Here is a 13,054-nt window from a genome sequence, read left to right on the forward strand (position 1 = left end):
ACTAAATTTAAAATAAATTAATAATGATGTAATTATTAACAATTCAATTAATTAAATCTAAGCTCATAACTATAATTGGTATGTACTTGACCCGATAGTAGCATAGTCCTTTTGGGTTGTCTTCACCATAGCAATTTGATAGGATGAATTATGGAGAAAAGAGGTTTATTATGATTTATTAATATATCATAAGAATAATATATTAATTAAGAAATCATATTATTTAATTAGTATTGATCAAAAATTAATTTGGAATTAATTTGGTGATTAAAAGAGACTAATTAAATTAAGGGGACTGGTATTGCAATTATCTAATAGTTGCAAAGTTGGGCTTGTGGATCACTAAGAAGGGACGGACGAAATTCTATGTGTAGCCCACATAGAATTCGTCCAAAGGGGGGTTTTGGAAGGATCTAATTGGTTGCTTAAGGCCTAAGCAGAGAATTAGAGTTCCAGTCAGAAACCCTAGCAGCTCAGCTATATAAGGAACTCCTAAGACTCCCAAAATCGGCCACTTGCTTCCAAGAGAATACCCTAGCCGATTTTAGGAGCCTCTCACCTCTCTCTCATAATCCTCCATTGCTACTTAGTGTTTGTGACTCATTAGACGTGTAACATTTGAGGCACTAAGCTCTTAAAGGTCAAGATCTACAAGCTATAAGGAAAAGGTATTCTTCTAACTTTGTTTTTATGTTACAAATTTCGAAAATTGTATGCTAGTTAGGGTTCATGCTTTATATGATTAGAATTGCATGTATAACTTGAGAAAAACCTAGATCCAAACATTAGGGTTGCATGTACACCATAGGAATCTTGTAGTGCTCAAAACCCATCATTGGTATCAGAGCTTAGGGTGCTTTTTCTGTTATATGATGCAATTGTAATGTTTTCAAATCTGAAAAAAAAAATTCGTTTTTTTTTCTTCCTGATACCACGACGTAGCAAAGCCTGCCACGACGTGGAATTGGGTCTGATGGAAATTTTCAGGATTTTGGCTTAAATTAGATAAGGATGGTTACCAGAAGTTGTTTTAATTTATCAAAAATGTGTTTTATGATATGGTAATGAATATCCTAATCTAATTGGAAGATAATGGCCAAAATTTAAGATAATTACTAGATTATATGATAAACTAATTATCTGTAAATTTTGAATTGTATTTATCTTGTAAAATAAAATTGGATTAGGTCAAATTTTGATAAAGATTAAATTATATGATTATTTTAATTATTTTAAATTTGATCTAGATAGTTTTGAAAAGTTTCATAACTTGCCCTCAAGTTTTGGAATTTAAAATTTGATTAAAAAGTTTTAATTTTGAAATATTAAATTCTAAACCCTAGTGTTTTAAAAATTTAAAATGAAACCCTTATACTATTATAATATTAAAAGCTTAATGATTATATATATATATATATATATATATATATATATATATATATGTATAGGATAAGTCAGTTTTACCATTAGTAGGCCTCATTCACGAAGTTGGTCTATAAGGGGTGTTTAAGGAAGCAGCCTATAAAATGACCGCCATTGGGTATCCACTCTTACCTACCGCACTCTTGACTAGTGGAGGGTCGTTAGCCGAACGGGTAGGATAGGACAACTAATTCCTCATTAATAAGTGTAATGATTATTATGAAGTAACTAAATGTTTTCATAAATTCCCAATCTTAGTTACTTTAGGAAAAATGTGAAAATCATGCTATTCCATGAAATTGCACTTTGCACCTTGCCAAGTCGTTAGTGGAGCGTGTGTGGTTAACCGGCACACTAACTTGGACTAACAAGGATGGAAAAGGGTAGCTCGATGTTTATCATAGATCAATGGAGCGTGTGTGGTTAACCGACAAATTGATTAGGTGATAAATGACATCGAGAGTACCGAGCACATTTGCATGGTTATTCACACCTTGTTTGTGATCCTCGGTATCCCAGTCACAAACTTGAAGGGCATAATCGAGATTAAAACATGCCATTGAAAAGTTCAATGAATCTCAAAGAATCTAGGAATTTCAATTCATTTAAAACCTAATGCTCATTTTCGTTTTTCATGGTGGAAATTGGTAAATCGTCATTTACCTACCTTAAAATATTTTGCAATTGGATTACGGCATCCCTCTTCCGAATTGTGGAATATTGTGTTGGGTCCTAGCCTTGATATTTCATTTGGGTGTTATATTAAGGATTCTTATCTAATCTAAACTTTGTCTCTTTTCTTTTTCAGATGTCAGGCTCAAACTCCTCCAACACCAACTCCTCGAACCCACTTTCTCTCTTGGTCATATGTGGGAGGGTCACATTTGATGGATCCAATTTCAATGATTGGATTCGCAACATTCGTATGGCCCTAAGGAACGAGGACAATGAAGACATTCTCGACAAAGAACCCATCGAGATCAATGAAACTACTGCTACTCCCGAAGAGATCACCGAGTATAGGGCTCGATTCAAAGAGGCGACAAAGGTGTCATGCATCATGGTAGCCACTATGATTCCAGAACTTCAAAAGTTCTACAAGGACTTCTGGCCTTATGACATGCACCAAGATTTGATGGAAAAGTACCATCAAAGTGCGCGTCAAGAGAGCTACGAGCTTGTTGTCTCGTTAATAACAACCAAAATGAAGGATGGAGAGTCCATCATGGCCCACTTACAAAGAATGCAAAGATATGTTGACCGTTTGCTCAAGTTAAATATCAACTTCGATGAAGAGCTGGCCATTGATATTATCCTCCACTCTTTACCTCCTTGTTATGAACATTTCAAGATGACTTATCATATGAACAAGGATGAGGTGACCTTGAGCAAACTTCAAGGGTTGTTAAGAACTGCTGAAACCGGATTGAAAGGCAAAGTTGTCACATCAACTCCTACTGCTGCTTCCCCTGTCTTGGCTACTGGACAAGGGAAAGGGAAGAAAAGGAAAGCTCCTTCTAAGAGCCACAAGGGAAAGTCTCATGATGGTTCTTCTTCAAGTGGAACCAAAGGTGGTTCTGCTGCTTCCTCGTCCAATCCAAAAGATGCAGAGTGCTTCTACTGTCACGAAAAAGGGAATTGGAAGCGAAGATGCCCGAAGTATCTGCAAGACATCAAGGATGGGAAGATAAAGCCCACCTTCGCAGGTATTTACACTATTCAATCTAATAACTCATCACATGCTAGTTCTTGGGTCCTTGATACAGGATGTGGTTTTCACATTTGTTCTGATTTGCAGGGTCTAAGAAGAAGTAGGGATGTGGAGCACGGGAAGATGAACTTGATCATGGGGAATAGAAAAGCGTCGACTGTCACCAAGATTGAAGTTTATTCTTTATTGCTTAGTAATGGGTTAGGGTTAGATTTAAACGATTGTTGCTACTCGTCGGAAATGACGAAAAACATTATTTATTTTCATGGTTTGTATAAACAAGGTTTTAGATTTTTGTTTGATAATGAAATTGGTTCTATTAATGCTTTCCTTAATGGTAAATTTTATTTTGAAGCATTTCCTTGTAATGGTATATATGAAACTGCTATGGTTGTAGACAACTTAGGAAATAATGTATTGCATATTGATTCATCCAATGGTTTGGACAAGGCATGCTTGTGGCATTGTCGTCTTGGACATGTCAACAAGAAGCGCATAGACCAACTCCAAAAGGATGGAGTGTTGGAGTCATTTGACTTAAAGTCGAATGAAACGTGTGAATCTTGTTTACTTGGAAAGATGACTAAATCACCTTTCACTGGTACTTGTGAAAGAGGTGAGGGTTTGTTGGATCTCATACACGCCGATGTGTGTGGGCCCTTCAGATCCACCACAAGGGACACTAACCGTTTCTATGTAACTTTTACCAACGATTATAACAGATCTGGGTATATCTACTTAATCAAGCATAAGTTGGAAACTTTTGAAAAGTTCAAAAGAGTTTAAGCAAGAAGTGGAGAATCAATTGGGCAAGAAGATAAAGATGTTCCGATCCGATCGAGGTGGTGAGTATCTTAGTATCGAGTTCCACGAATATCTTAAGGACTGTGGAATTATTTCACAATTGACACCGCAGCTGAATGGTGTGACTGATAGGCGCAATAGAACCTTGTTGGACATGGTTCGTTCCATGATGAGTCGAGCTTTGTTACCTATCTCATTCTGGGGGTATGCCTTAGAGACTGCCGCCCATATCCTTAATCTAGTCCTGACTAAAAAGGTTGCCAAAACACCTCACGAGATGTGGACAGGGAAGGTTCCCTCATTAGCACATATCAAGGTTTGGAGTTGCGAGGCTTTTGTAAGACGAGAGACTCGCGACAAGTTTGAACCTCGTAGTGAGCAGTGTATTTTCATCGGCTATCCATAAAAGTCCTTTGCATATCTCTTCTACAGACCGAGTGACAATGTTGTCTTCGTTGTGAGGAGAGGGGTTTTCCGCGAAAGAGAACTCATATGCCAAGAGGACAGTGGGAGGAAAATTGATCTTGAAGAGCTTCAAGAATCAAGTGATGAAGGAACCTCAAACACTAGCGCTCAACCCGAGGAGGAAACTCCTGTTGAACCGATTGACGAGTCCTTACCTCTAAGACGTTCCAGTAGAGTTAGTGTTCCACCCGTATTATATGGCTTCCATATAACTATTGTGGGTGATACATTTATTAGTGATAGTACATTGATAAATATGGATGAACCTAACAACTACAAGGAAGCCATGGAAGACCCGGAGTCTGCAAAATGGAAAGAGACGATGGACAACGAGATTCAGTCCATGTATGACAATCAAGTTTGGAACTTGGTTGACAATGTACCAGGTCGTAAGACGGTCGGGGTGCAAGTGGATCTTCAAGAAGAAGACCGACATGGATGGGAATGTACACACGTTCAAGGCACGACTGGTTGCGAAGGGTTTCACTCAAACTCCTAGAGTTGACTATGACGATACCTTCTCACCAATGGCCAAGATCAAGTCTATAAGGGTTATGTTGGCCATAGCTGCATTTCATAATTATGAAATATTGCAGATAGACGTCAAAACCGCTTTCCTTAATGGAAAGTTGGCTGAGGATGTTTACATGAATCAACCAGAGGGTTTTGTGGATGCAAAGTACCCGAATAGAGTGTGCAAGCTTGAGAAATCGATGTATGGATTGAAACAAACATCTCGCAGATGGAATCTTTGTTTCGATGAGAAAGTCAAAGAGTTTGGTTTTTCGAGAAGCGATGATGAGTCCTGCGTATATGTCAAAGCTAGTGGGAGTATCGTTAGCTTCTTGGTATTGTATGTGGATGACATACTACTCATAGGAAACGACGTCCCGGCCTTGTAGGAGGTTAAGCCATGGCTTGGGAAGTGTTTCGCTATGAAGGACCTCAGAGAAGCTGCTTATATTCTAGGGATAAGGATATTGAGAAATAGGAGTAAGAGACTAACAGGACTTAGTCAAAGTACTTACTTGGATAAAGTGTTGAAACGTTTTAGCATGGAGAATTCCAAGAAAGGGGAGTTACCAATCCAGAGCAACACCAAATTGAGTAAGACACAAAGCTCGAGTACCGATGCTGAGATAGAAAAATGAGTTGAGTACCATATGCTTCCGCCGTTGGCTCGATCATGTACGCTATGACGTGTACTCGCCCTGATGTGGCTTTCGCTTTAAGCATGGCCAGTCGATATCAAGGGAACCCTGGTAGAGCTCACTGGATAGCAGTAAAGAACATTCTTAAGTATCTACGAAGGACAAAGGACTGGGTCCTCGTACTTGGTGGAAGTGAAGACTTGAGAGTAACAGGGTATAGTGATGCTAGTTTTCAGACCGACAGAGATAACTTCCGCTCTCAGTCGGGCTGGGTATTTACCCTGAATGGAGGAGCAGTGACTTGGAAAAGTTCCAAGCAGGAGACCGTAGCTGATTCAACGTCCGAATCAGAGTACATAGTAGCGAGCGAAGCATCGAAGGAGGCGATATGGTTGAAGAACTTCATTGGATACCTTGAAGTTGTACCAGCCATAAAGAAGCCTATGGAGATTTTCTGCGATAACGAAGGAGCGGTTGCCTTGACCAAGGAACCGAGGGATGATGGGAGATCCAGGCACATCGACAGAAAATATCACTTCATCAGACATCGGGTAGAAGAGGGACTCCTCGTAGTAAAGAGGGTATCGTCGGAAGAGAACCCAACAGATACCCTCACAAAGGGTCTAAGCAGGGTTAAGCACCTACAGCATGCGAGGAGCATTGGTCTGAAGGACGATATTAGTTTTAGTGATTAGATAGTTGTTTAGAAACTTGTAATAGATCAAATGTAATTGACATTTGATGATTGAATAAAGGAGTTTTATTTATGAGTAAAGTTACTATCTTGTGTCAATTGTTTACTATTGTTTCACTTTTGCATGTTTTGACTTCCAGAATAATTCGATTATTCGAATTATCCACAGTCTATCATACTTTGGAAGTAGGTTATGAGGTTAGACTTTCATGAATTAGCTTATAAATTGTCTAAGTGTTTGGACATAGCAAAAGTTTGTTTCAACGTTAATGAGTACTCATGAAATAAGATTTGAGTATTGGATTAAACCCATGCTCATATGAATCACTTCATGGAATTTATCACGAGTGATTTTGAGACGATAATATCGTATAGTCTTTAAACCGAGATATATGAGTTGTTGTTTACAAGTTGGTTGTGCATTGATAGTGCGTAAACGCATCAGTAACTTGATGTTATAAAACGTTTTGTTGTGTACGATTTAATAAGTGAATAGTACAAGCATATAAGTCAAAGTTTATTTGTTCCTTTTATCCTAATAGGATTAAAAGCGATATCTTGGGTCCCTCGATGATTTTGTGTTGACTTATGTGTCGGGCCCGGTCAGGACTAAATTGACGTGTTCAATTAAGTTCTATGTCAAACAAATAAGAAATCGGGAAACAAACTGTTGGACAATGAGTATGACTTTATTCCATGTCTTTGTCCACACGATATCTTGAGAATGGAGGACTACATGATCCCTTATCTAAAGGACGCGTTATTAACTAGGTCAAAGTTCGACGGTAGCTTTTGAGAGCTACGATTGCTAATCGGATTTTGAAGTCGTACTTGCAGTTATAGTTATTAAACTTATCCAAGTGGGAGACTGTTGGATTAGGTGTCTAAGCCCATAACTATAATTGGTATGTACTTGACCCGATAGTAGCATGGTTCTTTTGGGTTGTCTTCACCATAGCAATTTGATAGGATGAATTATGGAGAAAAGAGGTTTATTATGATTTATTAATATATCATAAGAATAATATATTAATTAAGAAATCATATTATTTAATTAGTATTGATTAGAAATTAATTTGGAATTAATTTGGTGATTAAAAGAGACTAATTAAATTAAGGGGACTGGTATTGCAATTATCTAATAGTTGCAAAGTTGGGCTTGTGGATCACTAAGAAGGGACGGACGAAATTCTATGTGTAGCCCACATAGAATTTGTCCAAAGGGCGGTTCTGGAAGGATCTAATGGGTTGCTTAAGGCCTAAGCAGAGAATTAGAGTTCCAGTCAGAAACCCTAGCAGCTCAGCTATATAAGGAACCCCTAAGACTCCCAAAATCGGTCACTTGCTTCCAAGAGAATACCCTAGCCAATTTTAGGAGCCTTTCACCTCTCTCTCATAATCCTCCATTGCTACTTGGTGTTTGTGACTCATTAGAGGTGCAAAATTTGAGGCACTAAGCTCTTGAAGGTCAAGATCTACAAGCTACAAGGAAAATGCATTCTTCTAACTTTATTTTTATGTTACAAATCTCAAAAATTGTATGCTATTTAGGGTTCATGCTTTGGATGATTAGAATTACATGTATAACTTGAGAAAAACCTAGATCCAAAGCATTAGCGTTGCATGTAGACCATAGGAATGTTGTAGTGCTCAAAACCCATCACTAATCTCAATCTAATCATCCTATTGATGGATTTGATGATTTAGGTGAAAACCTCCATGAACCCTAGAAATTCAAATTAGGGATTTCATGTTTATATGTTATATTGGAATGGATTCAATGACCTAGATGTTGTTTGAAGGCAATGAATCCAAGTGGAATGCTTAAACACATCTATGATGGTAGAATCATGTATAAGCTTGGATTGAAATGGATTTGGGGACAATATGATGAAAACAATGGAATCCTTAGTTGTTGGACTTTTGAGGAGTAAATGAAGTTCATAAGTATGAATGGATACTCTTAGAATAATTGGAATTCAAATCATAAGGCGATTACTTGATTCCTTGATTGATATATTGAATTATTGGCCATAAGGGCATTTTGGGAAATCTAGGGATAACTACATGTTAATTGACATCTAAGAGGTGAATTACATTCATGGATATGAATTGACACTTTAGAGATGGAATTGGAACATAAACATGAAGGGTCTCTTGATCTATAAGTGGTTCTGGTGATTGTTTTAGCCTAAAGGGCATTTTGGGAAACATTGAACAGAATTGAGGATTCCATGGTTAGTTTATGTACTTACAATGAAAATAATGAAGGTTTTATGTGCTTGAAAACATTTATTTGAGTGTTCAATAAGTTGAGAACAAGCCTTGTGAGCTTTGGAATGTTCAAGTGAAAAATGGACTAGTTTACCCTTCTTTTAAACACTTGAGGATCACCATGATCTTAAGGTTTCAATGAACACTGAATGGATTAAATGGAGTGTTTTAAGATGATAAAACACATCCTAAACATGTGTGAGAACCTATACAAATGGTACAAAGTGATTTGGAAAAAGGGTCTTCAAGAACTATACAAAGTATAGTGTTATTTTGAGAAAAATCGAGTTTTGTGTGTGTGCAGACATGAAAACACGGCCCGTGTAAATGCATGCTTTAATTTACACGGTTCGCGTAAATCCTTGTTAGAGGTTTTCTTGTTTTCTTCATAACTTTTGTATACAGACTCGGATTTACGTACGGTTTTCGCCTACATTCATATTTTTGCACGAGGAATCATTTGAAACAATAAAATTTAGTAATGGAAGCTATGAGGGGTATTTTGGTCATTTTAGTGACTTATGTCCATATATGGTGTAGGTAGTGTTTGAAGAGGATTGATCTAGGGAAATGAACTTGAAGAGCATTAGCTAACCTACGTGTGATTGAGGTGAGTACGTGTTGGCATTTTTCCCACTTTGGGGTACATGGCAAAATGATGTTATAATAATGAAATGCAATGCCTTGATATATGAAATATTTTGAAAAGAACGTGTTAAATGTATTTGGAAAGAATTGTTTTGAAAGAACGCCTTGAAGGCAAGAATGTTTTTGAAGGAAAAAAAGTTTTGGAAGAACGAATGTTTTGTTAACGTGTTTGAAATGTTTTGAAATATAGATGCTTTGCTTTTTTAAATGAGTATTTTGATACTAATGTATGAACTATGTAAACCATGGAAAGTAATGAAAATAACATAAAGAAATGAAAAGAATGGAAAGAAACGGAACGTAATGAATAGAACGGAAAGAAATGGAAAGTAATGAAAAGAATGGAAATAAATGGAAAGTAGTGATTAGAATGGAAGAAATGGAAAGTAATGAAAATAATATATTGCTCGATCCATGATGTCCATGTAACAGGATATAGAGGAATCTATCAGGGTGCGCCTCCCTTCACGAGATAGATGTCCTAATGGAAATGATGCCTTGGTGGATTGATTTGTTCTTTCCACCTTGGTATAGACTTGGGGATATTGCTAGGCCCTAAGTATAAAAATGGCAACGGTTTAACACCGGAATTAGCCCTTAATGAAATAAGGAATGGAATGTGAAAAGAAATGTCTTGAATTACATTATGACTAATGAAATGTTTTGATATAGAATGGAATGAGGAAAGATATCTTCTGAAATGAAATGGTAATAGATGAAATGGTATTTATGATATGTATGAAAAGAGTGTTCTTGAAATTTTTTGAAAATATATGTTTAGTAAAAATGAAATGTTTTGATGAAAATGTGATAAATGTTTTGGGTCACAAACCCACGTAGCTCACGAGACATTATTGTCTTACGTATCTCTTTTTAATGTCATGTATTCCAGGATTGTACTTAAGGAGAGAGGATGATAGATGAAATTTAGAAGTTCAGAGATAGAGAATGGAGTGGAACTTGTTAAGTTACTTATTTATTATATTGATGTAATTCTCATTTGTTTGCTATGGTTTGTATGATGCTTAATGGTAACACCCAATGTTTGTAAGCATTTTTGTGGGACCGATTTTTGTTAAATGTGGGTTATTACCTGAAATGACTTTAAAACCATAGCATTTTAAAGTTTGAAAAAGATTTGGGGTGTTACACTAGGTGACTCCTTTTATAGTTGAGGAAACTTGGTGCCAAAGCTAGGCTTCAAGGGATAAGCCTTAGATTCCCTTGCTTGGTGACCAAGTAGCCCACACCGCTTGTCCAAGGGGCCTTGGATGAAATCTCTTAGGGTTTCCCTAGAGATTTTTGTCCACCTCATTCCATGAGGTTATAAAGCCTTCATTTCTCAACTATTAATAAATAACAAAACAGTCATTGTACTTTTAACTAATCCAATTAATCCCAAAATTAATTCCAATTAATTTCTGATTAATTATTAATTAAGTAATATAATTTTTAATTAATACATTATTTTCATAACACAATAATAAACCATTTATTTAATTTATTATTCACATAATAAATTAATCTCTCTCTCTCTCTCTCTCTCTAAAATCATCATATCTAATTGTTAGGTTTGAGGGCAACCCAAAAGGACTGTGCTACTATCAATTCAAGTATATACCAATTTTAGTTATATGCTTAGACACCTAATCCAACATAGATTCCTTAAATAAAGCTCAAAACCCCGAAATTAGGGTTTTTACTCTGTGCAATTACGCCCTGCGTAACATAGGCTACGTCCTGTGTAGCCCACTAAAAATGTGTCCCACCCTTCAGCCACTACGCCCTGCGTAGTGCAAAACTTATATTTCCAGCTTAACTTCAAACAACCATAACTTCTTCGTTTCAACTACGTTTTCAACGTTCTTTATATGCACATAAAGGTACTGAAGAGCCCCAAAATCCTATCTAATTAGTTTTGTCTTAACACATGGAACTAAAAACCCTATTCCATGCAAGAAACTCGACATATAACTTTTCCCTTTCTACCATTCGGTCCAACACACAAATAAGGGGTTTAGATCTCACAAACAACATTATCAACTTTCAATAAGGTCTAAACTTTACTTCCTTAAGGCCTAAAGCCTTTACATGATCGAATTTCGGTTCACAACCCTGAATTAAGAAATGACCCAAAACTGGGTGTTACAAAGCCACACACTTATATTCTCCAGAAGGCCTCCTTACACCCATAAGAATCATAAAAATCATTGCTTGATGGAAACACATGTCCAATGGATGTCTTGAAGTCTAGTTAGGTCAAACGGTAAAAATAGGGTCAAAATCCCCATGCATGGAACCAAAACTCTATATGATTTCATATTTGGATCATTTGACTAAAAAAGGTTCACAAGGATCCATAAAGTTGCCAAAATTTTGAAATCTATCAACTTAAACCATCATAAACATGGAGAAAAGTACTTAAAAAGTCTAGTTCTAGAAGGACTGCACACACAAAAGGTATGAACTTGAGGACTTATAAGGGTCTAAAATGTGTGTAAGAAGGTGGTGGATAGACTTGCTAGCTGAATCTTTGGACAAAGAGCACCTTCTTCCTCTTCAACACCAGAAAACACCACAAAAAGCTTCAAGATATCAACAAGATAGGTCAAGAGGGAGTGATCAAGGCTGAGGGTGAGCAAACCCTAGCCATCACATCCCCTTAAATAGGGCTCTAAACCCAAAAAATTAAGGTTTTTCATATTGGCCGCCGCCACGTCGTGGCTAGAACCATGCCACGTTGTGGTGTCCAAAAGAAGGCGCGTTTCTTATCATGTGAAACCATGTCGTGGTCACCTAAAATTCTATATTTGAAATCTTAATTGTTATGAACCCAAAGAAGTACATACATATAACTGGTGTTACAATTTAGCTTGAAACAAATATTTTGTATAATAATGCGTCATTAGTGTTGCGTTCACTACACTTCGTCGTAAAGATGCATAACCATTTGTAATATATATATATATATATATATATATATATATATATATATATATATATATATATATATATATATATATATATATATATATATAGTACATGATTTTTATAATATGTGTTTGAATAAATGATGTCCCATTATAATCTATAAAATTGTAATTATAAATAGAAGCATAAAACATGAAATGAATAAAAAAATTATCGTTAAAAGTTTATCTCATTGACCATGATTAAAGCTATGAACTACAACATCATTGTGTGGTACATATTTTATTCTCTAATACTCCTTGCAAACACAACACAAAACAAACATAATGACTGAAATCAAAATTATTTATCTAAGTAATTGTTACAAATAGACAAAATAAACTAAGGGATGGTTACAAAAAAGGATATTGACTTGAAAGAGTAACATATTTTCAATTTTGTACATTTAGTCAATGAATTTTTTTTTATGTTTGATTTACCCTTGAAATATTAGAAATTACCCATATTTTACCCTTATAACGGGTTGTAACCTTTTCATTAACTAAATATGAACAAAATTAAAAGTTTGTTACCTTTTCGAATCATTATTCTTTTTCGTTTTGCTAGTTTGACTGATATTTATAGAAGTATTTGATTTGGCATTTGACAACAAGTATTTGATATCTACTAGTTTTTAACAAGAAAATCTGATTAAAAAAAAACTTTGTTTGTGAGTATGAATGTTTAACTTTTAGTTTAACCAAACAAATTTAAATCTAAAAGTTAGTTCATTCATGTAACCTTTAAGAAAAAACTATTGAGTTTTTTTAATAATTTTTCAGAATTGTCTTTAAAAATTATATTTATATATCTATATTTGTTAAATAATCCTATTTTATATAATTGTATATATTTTAAAAGTTTCCAATTACTTTATCAAACAGTAATATAACAAATAAAAACTAGAGTTTCCAA

The sequence above is a fragment of the Lactuca virosa genome, chromosome 1, assembly GCF_052849685.1.
Source record: "Lactuca virosa cultivar CGN04683 chromosome 1, Lactuca_virosa_CGN04683_v6, whole genome shotgun sequence".
Classification (NCBI taxonomy): domain Eukaryota; kingdom Viridiplantae; phylum Streptophyta; class Magnoliopsida; order Asterales; family Asteraceae; genus Lactuca; species Lactuca virosa.